We start from the raw sequence: 14574 nt of genomic DNA, 5'->3' as shown, positions 1-14574 counted from the left end.
CTCCAAGTCTTTCAATTCAAAGGAATCCTATTCAACATGAGATTTCTGCTTTGTAAAGAAGATGAACATTTCTTAACTATGTCTCTATATAAACTTACAAATTAATTTTTCTACATAAGAATCATAGAACAAACAATTGTAAAAAGAAAATAAAAATATTTTTGCTTTTAACCCCAAAAAACATTGCGCATAATTCCCGGGTGAGCCAAGTATTTTCCATTTGCTAATATTTTATTTAAAGGGGCTCAGATTAACTTTATGGTCTTCAATATCTCAAAGATTTGCTTCTTGAGGAATGCTTGTTATTTTGGAACTTGTTAATTTCTCACAGAATGAAAACTATACAGATATTTTGATTTAGAAATTATCTAATGGCAACATAATTACAGCCATGAAATTGTACTCAATTACTAATTTATTCCACTGACAGGTCTTTAATTTACATAATTAGTGTTCCCATCCCTGAAACTCATCATTGACATGTTGATGGGTGTGTCCTTCCTGTTCAACAGTGCTCTCCATTATCATTTCATGGTTTTGATGTGCAATTTCCTTCCCTAGAATAGTTGGAAATATGAATTTGTAGCATGAAATTCAGAGAGAGAAAATGTTGAATATCAACGATCTCATGAGAATTTTTTTCATAATTGACACTGTCATGGAGAACATGGATTAAGTCAAGAGAAACTGTATATCTTAGAAAAAATAGAACACTAGTAATTATAAAAGATATATGGACAGAATTACTTTAAATGTAATGGAGAAAAATTTTAAAGGAGAAAATTGGAAAAGAATTCATGGAAATTGACCTGAAAAAATACAGTAACATGTTTTACCCTTAATGAATATATAAATATGGAGGAAATATTTTGAAGGTAGAATAAAAGACCTAGGTCAATATGTGAGAAATTGTGTCCCATTATTCCCCACTATGTTTTAGACAACAACATTCATTTCACAGCTATGTCAGTTAATATTTCCAAGCTCAATCACTGGCTGGGCACCCATGTCTGTAGAATCACAAAAGTCTCTGTTTCCTACCTGCACTCTGGCTTGGGAGAAACCCTGTCCCTTCTACCATCCACAGAATTTCTTATTGCTCCAGATGCAAAGTCCCTTCTGATTTACAGAACATATACCCTATTTATGGGAAAGAAAGGAATTAGATTTTAGGGTTTCTGCCAAGAAATGTGCATTATCATCAGGGCCATGAAAATGACTTAGCAGCAGTTCAGAGAACCAAGGCAGTGTGAGAAACCATTTAGCAGAGAAAATATTGAAGTTCCCTCACTGCAGTAGAATAAAAGATAGAAAGCTCCCATACCAGGGAGGACTGAAGGACAGCCATGCTCATGATGACATTCAAAGAATGCTGAATCATCAGTCCTTTCAGGCACTTCATCTCTCCACTAAATATTACTTTCAAATGGAATCCAAATAAGCACACAAAAATATTCAGAATTTTCTAGTTTTCGTATTCAATCCTCAAGCACAATGACCATATAAGAATAATTATTTATAAATATTACGTCCATTTATGGTTTTCAAATCATTTATTCAGGAGATTTAGTTGCAATAAATACATAACATTATGATGCTGACCACATTGTAGTGTCATGTAAAATGATGTGTAATGCAATTTTTTTAAAAAGCATCTTTCTTGTATGTAATTAAAATGTCTATGAGAGAATCAGGAAAGAGACTGGAATTGAATAGAGAGAGTCTGTCCTGGATACTGTTGATTGAAGAGATAAGTATACCTCACATCTTTCATACATAACATTGATGGACTCACCAACTGATACCAGATGATTAACAATTTCCAGCATCACTGACCAGTGTAGCATTTTCTGAGATGGGTCCAGCATGGCCCACCCTTCTTGGGTGAAACTTATACTTACATCTTCAATGGTCATCAATTCCTAGAAGAGTATAGTCAAGCTAGTTTAGAAAGTCCAATGAGATCAATTTCACAAAAGAAGGGTTGAGAGGACAGAATGAGGCAGAGGGGAATCCAGGTGTGCAGGGAGATCAAACTGTTAAAGCACCAGCCTATTTATTCCCAACACCCAAAATTCTTACTATCAGAAACCCAGAACATCAATACATTGAATTCATAGAATTTATAGTACAGGAATATGGAATGATATGTGCAAAACATGTTTAAACTATAACTCTATAACCAGAACAATGCAGACATTCTTGAACCAATCTCCAGAATTTTTGAGAACTGAACAAACTGCATGTATCTTGGTATCAGCAGGAATATTAGCTCTTCTCAGGATGTGACCATGGAGGTGAGAATAAGGTCAAGGACAGATATTTCAGCAGCACAAGATAGTCTCTGAGACTTGTATTCTGAAGCAGGGTCCCAGCAAACATCCCTATACTTCCCTATACTACAACTCTCATTCTCACTTCTCTCTTGAGCTCCAAAGAATACTATCGGATAGCTCTCTGGTATCTTGATCTTGTTTTTCTGTGATTTTTTTTCTTATTAGTTTTCATGTATCCAGTTCTTTAAAAAATTTGCTCTATCTACTACTATGTTATTTAGTAGTATGTTTTAATGACACAACATCAATGAAGTTAGCATAAGTTGGTGTAAATAATTTCCAGTATGAAATATGAAGAAATGGTTTACTAGTAAGTTGTAGCAACACTGGGAATAAAAATGATCTTGATAATTTTAGGCATCTTGGGGGACTTCTCAAAAGGTTGAGACTTATTCCATGGTATTTTAAGTTTAAAATTGGAAAAAAATAAATAAATTTGTTCTCTTGCCTTCTCTAGCCTACATTTTTTATTTTTCTCAGTGTCACTCCAATGTCTGTGGAACTGGGTCAACAGAATCCAACTGCTGGAAAATCTGCCTCCATGTTGGGCTGTGATGTTCTATTCCTCACTTAGTTCTCTGGAATACATTCACCAGAATCCAAACATCATTGCAATAAATAGTATCATTCATCATCAATTATTTCAAATGGAGTCACAGGCAGAAAGTGAGATTCAATATGTTCCATTCCTTCTGGAAGTACACAGCCAGGAATGGTACCATGGTATAGTGGTGTCACAACAGGGAAAAGATCAGCTGCCTGCTGATGAGTTCCTGACCCAGGTGACAACTGCAGAGTTGTGGGGTACAGGACTACCGCCTGCTTGCACTGAAGACTTGGCATCTCTGTCAATAGGGGGGAAATTTTAATAGAAAAGCCATTCACTGCTCACCTGGAAATTCATAGCCATTGATCTTGCATTTTGCTATCTTCTTCTTCTCTCAAAGTTCAAACTGTATTCAGGAAAAGTCTGTGGATGAAGAAAGGAATCATGAGATAGCAAGGATCTAAGCTTCTTAGTGAGATTTTGTCTCAAAACACAAAAATACAAAATGGGCTGGGGCTGGGGGAGGGACTCAGTGGTTCAATCCTGTGTTCAATCCCTGCTATTAGGGGCTAGGATTGTGGCTCAGAGGTAGAGCACTGGCCTCGCATGTGGGAGACCCTGGGTTCGATCCTAAGGACCACATAAAAATAAATAAGTGAAATACAGATATTGTGTCCAACTACAATCCCTGCTATCAAAAAATAATAAATAAATAAATAAATAAATAAATAATAGAGTGCTGGGTATGTAGCTTCGTGGTCTGATATCACTGAGTTCAATCATAACAGAAAACAAAACATAATAAAAATAACCAATAATTCATTAAGTGTGACTATGCTTACAAATTTTCACTTATTCGGTTATTATCATAACCCAGTTGACTGCAGGATAATTCACAATTTAAAAAATGACAAGCAAAGATTTGCAAGGTGTTTTCATTACAATAAATTTATCTCAGTAGAAAATACATAGTAATGTTTTTCCTTTTTTGTTGTTTTTTGTTTGTTTGTTTGTTTGTTTGTTTGTTTTGATTTTTTCTATGACCTGAGCTCAATGTCTTTGAAGACACCAACACAACCTCTAAGTTGATCTGGAATAGTACCTCTGATGTTAAAGAGCACAAGCCCTACCATGTGATTGCATGGTCTTCTTTTTAATTTCTCAAAGATCACTCTCCTTTTGCAGATTCTACCATTCATGATCCTCTAGTGCATTGACCACACCTCCCAAACACAATCTTATTTTTCTTATCATTGCTTATTTTATTACATTCTTACTCATTTTGAGACACACTCATCAACCTAATCTGGTCATCTGTACAAAATATCTTGTCATCAAGCCCCTGTAGCAGCAAAATGCTTGTATGTCTTTTCCTCAATTGCACTGGAGAAGACTTGACTATGGTGTCCATCCATGTCTAATCTCAAAAGTACTGCTCCCATTGGCTTCCAAAGTATGTAGAAACTTATGGGTGCTTGTAAGTAATCTATAATTTCATGATCCACAGTAATTTTTCTTCTCCAAAATTGTTGACAAATCACCTTCTAATTTCATCCTGATTTTCAAAAGATTAGTACACCTTGGACTAAGAATATTGTATTATTTCACCAATTTTGAATGGTTGTAGGGCTTTCATAACAATAATACAGAGACAGGGTGGCTTTTAAAACAAACTGACTTGTGGAGAGCGGGAAAGTGACTGGGAGAGCAGTGTCTGAGATTGGGGTCCCTGATGACTTCATGGCTGTGGCAAACTTGGTGACTGGGGAAACCTCTGTGCATAGGCATAGCATGCCTTGTTGCTGTGGAGATGTCCTCCATGCTAGAGTCTTATCAGCCTCCACCTTAATCTCAGGCCCCGCAGCTCCTGGGAATGAAGGCACTTCCTTGCTAAAATAACAACAATAATTCACCAGTTCTGCTGCTCCTGAATCTGCCTGAAAATTAGTAACTTTAAACAATGGGCTTTCTTGAGAGCTGCACAATGCTCCTAACTTTGCATATTGCAACCATAGATTGTAACTGAGGAAACAGCTGCATACTGTTGCATAGTCCTTAATCTGATTCAGAGACATATATAATAAAGATTGCTGGTGAAATTCTCCATCAGAGAGCAGCGCTCCATCCGACCACAGACAGCTGTTTTATCATCAAGATCTGCAAGTGTTGCTCTTGATTTCTTCCAATCTCCCATCACCCCTCACTGAAACCTAGTATTCGGCAGTGCTGGACAAGATGCTAGAGTCTAGGGTTGTGATATCAACATGTCTGCAGGGTCTGTTTCTTCTGAGACCTGCTTTCCTCCCTTGTATATGCCTGTCTCCCTGTGTCTCTACATGGTCTTCCCGGCTCACATCTCTTTATAAACTCTTCTACTGTAAGGCTACTGATCATATTGCAATAGGGTCCACCCAATTACCTCTACTGAATTTTCCTCTTTAAACACCATAGAGTTAGCTTTCAGAAAACAACAACCTAGCTGCAGAGCAGTTTCGAAGAAATTAACAATTGGCCTAGTGATTTCCAATTAGTCACTCATGTAGGCAAAGTTACACTGATCCCTGTGCCATAGCAGGAGAAGTGACACATCACTGTGATGTCAACAAGCATATTGGTACAACTTGTCCTCTCCCTCCAGGTCCCTTAGGAAGACACTAGGGAGGAGCCATTCTGTACCCTCACTATCAAGGTAGTGTTTGAGGGCATTCCTCACCACTAGGTGGCAGCCTTGGGAATTCCCAGTCCTCCCAGGATATTTCAACATGGATTTAGTTCCTGGTTGCAGTGTTAGGGACCTTTTTTTTCCTGCACTCAAAACTACATTCTGCAAAGATTGTCTTCAAATATAACTGATCTCCATGAGAAATCCACTGTTCTTTTCCTTTCCATTCAAACCTACAACCTGAAAAGTAAGCTACTTAAATAGGGTTTTCATGACCCTTTCCATCGCTCTGACCAACAGGGATGGCAAGAACAATGTAGAGGAGGAAAAGTTTACTTGACTGGACGTTGCAAAGAACTCGGTCCATAGACAGCTGACTCCACAGCCCTGGCCCAGAGACAGGCAGAATATCATGGGGGAACAATATGGCAAAAGAAATCAGTTGAATAAAAACAACAACCACATGGTACTGGTTTGAATACAGACAGAGAGACCAAGAGTACACAACGGAAGAGACACAGACAAAACCATATATCTACAGTCACCCGATCCCTGACAATGTTGTCAAAGCACACATTGGATAAAACACCCCTATTTAAAAAGTGGTGCTAGTTCAACTGGTTAATCCACATGAGGAGAATGAAGCTAGACACTTATCTCTCACCCTACAAAAAATTAAATCACAATGGACCAAACACCATGGACATAGATTTAAAATCATGTAATTTCTAAAAGAAAATTTATGGTCAATCCACCACTTTTTAGGCACATGAATGACTTTCTCAATAGGAGCCCTAAAACTCTGGAACTAATGCCAAGAGTTAATAAATGGGATGACATTGAATTAAAATGCTTCTGCACAGCAAAGACCACAATTGAAAATGTGAAGAGAGAACCTACAGAAAGGAAAACAGCTTGGCTAGCTATTATTCTGACTGAGGATTTACATCTACACTGTATACAGATCTCAGAAAATGCTAAAACATAAAACAATCAAAAACCCACCTTCTAAATGGCCAATTAAACTGAACAGACACTTCTCAAAAAGAGAAATAGAAATGGCCATCTAATACATAAAAAAAGGTTCAACATCCTTAGCAATTAGGGAAAAGCAAATCAAAAGTAAACAGGGATCTCATCTCATACCAGTCAGAATGGTAGTCTTCAAAAACAGAAATAAAAATTAATGCGAGAGAGGACGTGGATAAAATGGAAAACTTTTACACTGTTCGTGAGACTGTCAATGAGTCTATCCACAATGGAAATCAGTAGGGAGGAGTCTCAAGACTAGGCATGGAACCACCATATGACCCAGCTATAAAACTTCAGGATGTGCCCTGAAGAACTGAAGTAATTGTACTGTGGTGACACAGGCATACCCATGTTTATGGCAGCACAATTCACACTAGCTAGACTACGGAACCAGCCTCAGTGTCCATCAACAGATGAACTCACACAGGAAATGTGGTATCTGTATACAGTGGAGTTTTGTTTAGTCAGAAACAATAATGAAACTCTGTTATTTGCAGGGAAATGGATGGAACAAGAGACCCTCCTGTCAAGGGAAATAAGTCAAACTAAGAGAGACAGGAGTAGTATATTTTCTTTAACATGTGGAAGCCAGAGAGGAAAAAGGAAAGTAAGGGTGGGTGTGGGTCTCCTAAAAATTAAATAAAGATCAGTAAAGGAAAGGAGCAAAGGATGGGAGGAGCCAGGGGAGTAGGAAAATCCTGGGGAGTGATGTTGGCCACTTTATGTTGTCTTACTGTGTGCAGGCACAGGTGTGCAGAAACAAATCCCATCCACATGCACAAATATAATGCAACAATTAAAAAGTGTAGAGAAAACTAAAACGAAAACTGTACAGGTCATAAAGGCAAGAAACCAAATGGAAAACGTCAATCACCAGAGACAAAACATAAACCCAAAGGCCCGCCATCAGTGGGATACCACACTCAGCCACACCCTACCTGCCTTCAGTCACCACCCAGTTAATCCCTTTAAGGCTCAGGCACTGATTAGATGAAAGTTATCATAAGCCAACCTCTCTCCAATAAACCTTCATGCATTCTTTCACATAATCCATTGGGAACCTCATATCTAAACCATGAAACAGACCTTTTAATTCTCAGCCTCAGGGATGGGATAAGACTTCTTCCCAATGCTGGAGATATGCAGTGGACATAGACTGAGGGGGTTCTTCCCCATTGCCTTTTATATTCTAGCAAAGCAGGCAAAAATGCAAAGACCAAATCTAGAGTACATGACAATAGCTTTAAACCCACAGTAAGTGAGAAAGCAATATAAACCTATGTCAGTGATATACACGGAGAATACAATATCCTCCAATTAGATTACAACACAAAACCCAGCGTTGCAAGATATTCATCATCCATTTCATTCATAATAATGCAGCGTATGGAAAAAGGAGAACTGTGTGAAATTGTTTTGTGATTCTGAACATAAAAGTCTACCACTTGAATCAGAAGAGCCTTTTGTATTTGGCATTTGGTACTGGGGATTGAACACAACAGAGTTTTACTATAGAACCACAACCCAACTAAGTTTTTGTACTTTTCTTTTGAGACAGGGTCTCCCTAAGTTGCTGAAGACCCTGGTAAATTGCTTAGGAGGGCCTAGAACTTGCAATCTTCCTATCTCACCCTTGCAAATAAAAAGGATTAGAGATATAAATGAATTCATTTCCATTTAAATGATGAGTCGTTTAAATTTATAACCACTAGATATTGGTTGTTGTTAGTAGCAAGATACAAAATCATGGAAGAGGAAACTAAGATCATAACCTAGATTCAAGACAAAGGAACTGGTTCCCTAATTGCAAAGCAGGAAGAGTGGAGAAGTCCCTGTTGAAACAACTCAAGTTAGAGACCATAGATGCTGCTGTGATGGTACAAATTCCAAGAGAGAGAGGGTTGATCTCCCTGTGAGACAAGGCGCTCCCATCCCATTGTCTGGAGAAATCACCAGGAAATAAGAGTTGGAGGACAAGACAGCCAGCAGGTTCCTCAGGTGAGCAGGGACTTGCTCTTCTCCCAGGCCCTGGACTCTTCAGTGCCCTTCTCTGGGAACCTGTGACCTCTGCTTAGCTTCCTTTTATATATGGATAATCAGTTATGAAATCTAATCAGGGACACACCCTGCCTTCATGGACAGGGGCCCTCATCAGGGCTTCAGTGGGAACACTCCCTTTCAGTTGATGGATTTTCCAGACTAATCTGAAGCTCCTTCCCACACAGTTGGAGGTCAGTGAGGGAAGGCCTCTCTTGAAGGGGACTGGGCAAGAAGACTCAGCGCTCCACTCACTTACAGACAGCCCTGTGTGCATCCTGTGGCCTGGAAACACTCTAATGGTAGGAAATGGGCCAGGAATCTGGCAGACTGGGCAAAAGGCAGAACTCACTGGCACAATAGTGGACTTGACAATGAAGGATGAATACACAGGAAAGATTTCAAGAAGAAAACGGAGTCAGAAATTGTCACTGAGATCAGGAGAGAAATGCCAGGGCACTGGCTACATCGTTCTTAAAGAATAAGAAGGGTGTTCTGAAAATGGCCAAGTCGAGGAACCCAGTGCAGAGCCGCTGCTCTCCAGGGCTGAATGGAAAACACAGTTCTGCAGGGATGAGTTGAGGGAGGAAGACCAGGGAAGAGATGCTGGAGTCTCCCAGGGCTAGCAGAAAGGGGAGGAGCAGAGAAGGCAGTTTTCAGAAGACAAAGAGAATTAATGGGGAATGGACTGTGCCAGCACTGGGGATGTGTGGTGGCAGGTGGGGAAGAAAAAGGAGAAGCAGGCTGTGCTGTCTAGTAATTTCACAGTCTGAGCCTGAAAGATGTTCACATACTGAGAAGAATCATTTTGGGAGAGCCATCAGCATTTCCCAGGAAATTGAGAAAATGGGGAAAGCCTTGCCAGTCTACAGACTCTTCATGTTGACTTACTGCTCAATATAGTAGAAATTCCTGCAGTTTTTTTTTTATTATTATTATTCTGGCTCACTTAATGGATTGCTTTTGTTTGTACCCAAGACACAGAGGCCGTGTGTCCTAGATTTTCACTGTGCACAAATGATGAATCCATCTGGACATGGAGTGAGACTCTGCCATAGTGTTACTGAAGATTTGGGCAGGATAGGAATTTTGGCCTCCAGGCTTTAGGTCTACAGAGTGGAGAGAAGCAATGGGCACTTCCATTTCAAAGTGGTGGGCTAACTGCTTGATAAGGAACAAGGCTGTTGGCATTTAGAACTGGATCTAGTTGGGGTTGTGTGCAAAGGTTCTACCTTCAGAATTCTAGCTCAGGGTGCCCTAGCTCCCACACACCCAGAAGTATCTGGAAGCAATCCCCAGACTCCTTCCCAGCCCATGGAAATCACCTGAGTCTTCCAATCTGCCTTGGCCTACAGGCTGTCCAGGACAGAAGACTGGTCAGTATCTGCTGCCAGAGCCACACTCCCTTCCGCAGACGGAAAAACAGAGCCACACTGTGAGTGAGTTATGCTCTGAACAGGAAATTCTCCTTCATACTCACTCTCAGGTAAAAGCAGGCAGAGCTTAGCAGAGAGACCCCTGAAAATTGTGTCCAGTTTGGATCAAAGTGAATTAGCAACAATGGATAGGATGATTTCCTGTTACAAACACCCTCATTTCCAGGGGACTTTACAATGAAAATCATGGAAACATCTTCATTTCCAAATCCTCACCAAAGAGAAAACAGAGATCTCTTTGTGATTCTTGTTATGCTGCTTCTTTTCTCTCCAGTGTCTTAGAAATGCTCTATTGTTTTCTGCTCAAAGGTTGTGTTGAGTACAACTTGTCCATCACCTGAACTTTCACTCAGCCACTCCTTTGCTTCTCTGCTCCATCAACTGCCCTTCTGCTTCACTCTCCCTTCTGCTGTCTCCTTCCCTTTCTCACATGGTTCCTTTGCAATTGTCTTTTTAACCCTCTTCTTCCAATCAGTTGAGTAGTGCTCACAGTATGACTCATGCTTCAGGCTTCAGCCAGTCTATTTTATTTATTTACCACTTTTCTCATTGGTTAACCCAGTTGTAGAGATCAGCAGTAAATGTTAAATACATGTCACTATAGAGATGGCAATGACATTGACAGGTTCTCTTCTCTCTAATAGGGACTGGAGATTGAACTTCCCGTTCTGATTACATTGGATACCCTCACACAACAGAAGCAACAGAGTCCCTCGCAGCATGTGCTCCAACAACTTAGAGCATTTGAAAACCTGAAGAGACCAGCCAACAGAGGCCTCCATACGTTACAACCACATTAAGAGTGCCCTCAAAATCACAATAGCCAATGACACTTCATAAAATGTAGGAAACAATTTAACAAATTACTAACAACACATAACACATGATTTTATTTTCTAATATGGCATGAATTGCATAATGTAGACACCATAAATTATTTTTTAATCAACACTGAGGTTGAGCAATCTATTGAATACGACTCTAGTTGTTTTACATTTAAACTTCTTTTCTTTCTTTCACATCTTACTTGCTAATCACTTGCACCTTTGCACTACATGGCTCTCTCAGTATACGTTTTTTGCGAATCATTGTATTCTAGATACCGTGCTGCTTCCCTGACTTCAGTGTCAATCTCTCTCAGCCAATATTTTTCAGAAACAGGTTTAAAATCAGTAGTTAGAATGATTTTGTGACCCTGGGTAGATTGCACAAGCCAGTTGACCTGAATGACTTTGAGTTTTTACAAATTTTGCTCTCTGGGGTCTCAAAGATTTCTTTCCTACCATTTTATTTAACGATGCCTTAATTAACAGACATGAACTACAGTGCTTTAATGCTTTGAATATTATGAGAACTATTTTTATCATGAAGAGAATATGAATCCCTGTTTATATTGAAAAATCTTTCCTTTTGTCCACAGTTTGGAATCACATTTCTGGACATGGAAGGGCCCAGGATTTCCACATGGTGAAGGATATCCTGGTGCTAAGGGCTGATGAGCCTGTTTCCCATGAGAATCTGGGGGCTTCTGAGTTCCACTGCAGGAGCAAAGTGTGGTTCTGGTTCAGCCCTGCTCCAGGGGAGTCCACTCGGGCCCTCAACTGGCCAACTCATTCAGTGTGTGGCAAATGGGAAACATGCAGTGTCCCTGTCCCCCGCCCCTGAAAAACAGTAGTGCCCAGCACTCTTCCAGTCCTCTCCTGCTAGAGTCCCTCCCTTCCTGTGTCTCCAAGAATTCCACTCACAGAGATGTGCACTGCTCAAAGCACTGGTGGGAGGGTGCAGAGCTCAGACCACATGGTGCCTGAGGATTTTATGCTCACTTATCACAGGAAACTGAATGCAAGGTCTACTCCCAGACTCCTTTCATTTTTTTAAAGAGGTAAAAATCATTATAAACTATTTTTCCCAATATAAAAACATCATAAAAATCTGTCAGGAAAGACAGACAATTTAGTTAATTAAGAAAAAATGAAAATATTTCCTTTTCATGGATTATTTTTAATGAATGCAAACACTAATAGATTATTAGCATACATTGTTAGCATGGGAGGTCCAGAACTAAAAGTACATATGAATATGCAAACACACACACACACACACACACAAACACACAGGTATAATTTGTTTTTGTGGAGTTCTTCCTTTTCCTTGTTTTGGGAAACCTAATTCAACTGTTTCTCCATCACAGACTCCTTGCAGCACTGTCTGGGATTTGTATTAAATGATTGGATTTCTCTGAAAATTCTTAAACCATCCTAATAATGAAATTGGCTTCTATGCATAAGGTGTTTCACCAAAATAATTGCAGAAGGAACACACCCAAATTCCCCCAGAAAATGCACTGGCCGCACCTAAGGCTTTCTAATCCAATTAAAATCTTAGAAGGGATTGTGGATCTGACACCAAGTGAGTGGGTGTGGTGGGTAGAACACTGATCAACTGAGGATATGGAAAATCCTGCCCTTGGAAAACCATCTCAGAGGAAGTGTTTCTCTTCCTCTTGAGGTCAGGCAGGGAATCCTTGGAATCACTGATGGTGGAGACATAGAGGCAGCTTCCCTCATCAGGAGAGACCAGTATCAATTGGATGACATTGTTGACCCCACACCTTCTCCATGAAATCCAGCTGATGCTAAAGTTAATTTGGGTCCTTCTCTACCTGCAGGGTCACCAAGTGTAAACTTGGGCACATGCACACTTGAATAACACTTTCTTTAAATGTCCTTTGGGGACTCAGAAGGCTCCTAGGGGAAACTGTCTGCCTGGAAGTGTCATTCTATCTCTGTCGCTGGCTGTGGAATATGGAAAACACCTGCTAGGTGAATGCAGTTCTGCACAGTGTGAGCCACAGAGCTCCTCAGTCAATGAAGGAAGTGGAGGGGGAGGTTCTATGTACAGGAGAGAACAGAATGCATCCTAGTCAGGCCAAAAGAAAGTACTTGTGTAAATTGACCAAATTCAGTGCCTCCAAAGGTCCCCATTAGGGACACCAAGAAGTTACAGGTCTGAAACTTTTTCAGGAAGAAGTACCTTGACTCAGGACGCATGGGGTTCTTAGCATTCATGACAGAATAGAATTTCCACATGCCCCACTTAAAGTCATAGACAGGGATTTATGTAGAGATGCATTGTGGTGAAGCAAACAATAGGTACTGGAGGGAGAATGTGACCTCTCCAGAGGGAGAGACAGCTGCCCCTTGGTGAGGGGTGCTAACATTTTAGTGTGACAGTCTCGTGCACTAGAGTGGGAAGCAGCTGGGTTGCACAATTTCATGCTAGAGTTTATGATCTGAAGTATATTTTTATGCTGTAATGTGTTCCTTTGAACACGTTTAAAGGTTTCAGTGAATTCAAACTATCCAGAGGTTTTGCTGAGGCCTTGAGGCAGGCAGACGTGCTCAGACTCTAACTAAACCATGGCCATGTCCTCCATCTCTGTCACCACGATTCAAATCCACAGAACTTACCACTGAGAGGGTAAAAGGTGTGTCTTTACATCTTCTGTCTTCTCTGGATGTCCCTCCAAGTTCTTCATGTGAAACTTTCCTTCCTGTAATTCTGGCCATAGGAAAAGTCTCTGGAAAATTAGGAGAATGAGAGTGTTGAAGTGTGTCCCTGCCCGCGGGTGTGCAATGATCCAGTGGGCACGTCAATGGAGCAGATGGGCCAGATGAAAGAAAACTGCAGTCCTGAAAAAAGACCCTAGAAATCAAAGGTCATGAACATTTCTGATCCTCATACAAAAATTAAATAGAAAAGCAAGCCTGGGCACACAAAAATCAGGACTATCTTGAAAGTAGAAAACGAAGACAAGGATCTCTCAGGATATGTAATTCCCACATGCATTAGCATTTTCCCCATGAAGTCAAACACAATGGTAAGAGAACACTTGAAATATGCTTAGTTATGGAAGGAAAGATGACAATACAGGGGGAATTTTGTCCCACTCTTCCCTTTTCTTTGTAGATAAGATCATTCATTGTGACAGGACAAGGAAAGTGTCCACAATGTTTTCCACCATCACATTCTACAGTCAAGAATGCCCATTGCAGGCCAGAACAGAGGTCCCACCAATCAGCGAGTGTTGCTCAATTCAGTCACAGGACAACAGACTGACAGTTGAGCCTCCTACTGACATTACAGTTCCATATATACACCAGCATACAAACTCCCAATTTTATTATCTGCACAAAATAAAAAACTACATGTGCCCATTTGAAAAGTCCCAATAGAAATCCCAAAAGAAGCCTCTGTCATTCAGAGCCAGTGTCTGTGTCTGATCCCATTGTTTCTGGACTCCCAGCATTTCCTGTACCAGTCCTGATCTTTGACTTCCCTCTCTTTCTGGGTCACCAAGAAATTCAGAATCAGAGATTTGTACTTCAGAGATCTCGCTATGAGGGGACAAGGCTCATCCCAAGAGGCACCTGAGTATTTTAGGCACACTTATCTCAAAGGCAAAAGAAAACATAATGCAACCCTTACTTTCTGACTCCTTTCATATTTCTGCCAAAGGCAGGT

This window comes from Spermophilus citellus (genome assembly GCF_964194105.1).
Source record: "Spermophilus citellus genome assembly, chromosome: 16".
Classification (NCBI taxonomy): domain Eukaryota; kingdom Metazoa; phylum Chordata; class Mammalia; order Rodentia; family Sciuridae; genus Spermophilus; species Spermophilus citellus.
The sequence above is the reverse complement of the archived record's forward strand: the minus strand, read 5'-3'. Positions refer to the sequence as shown.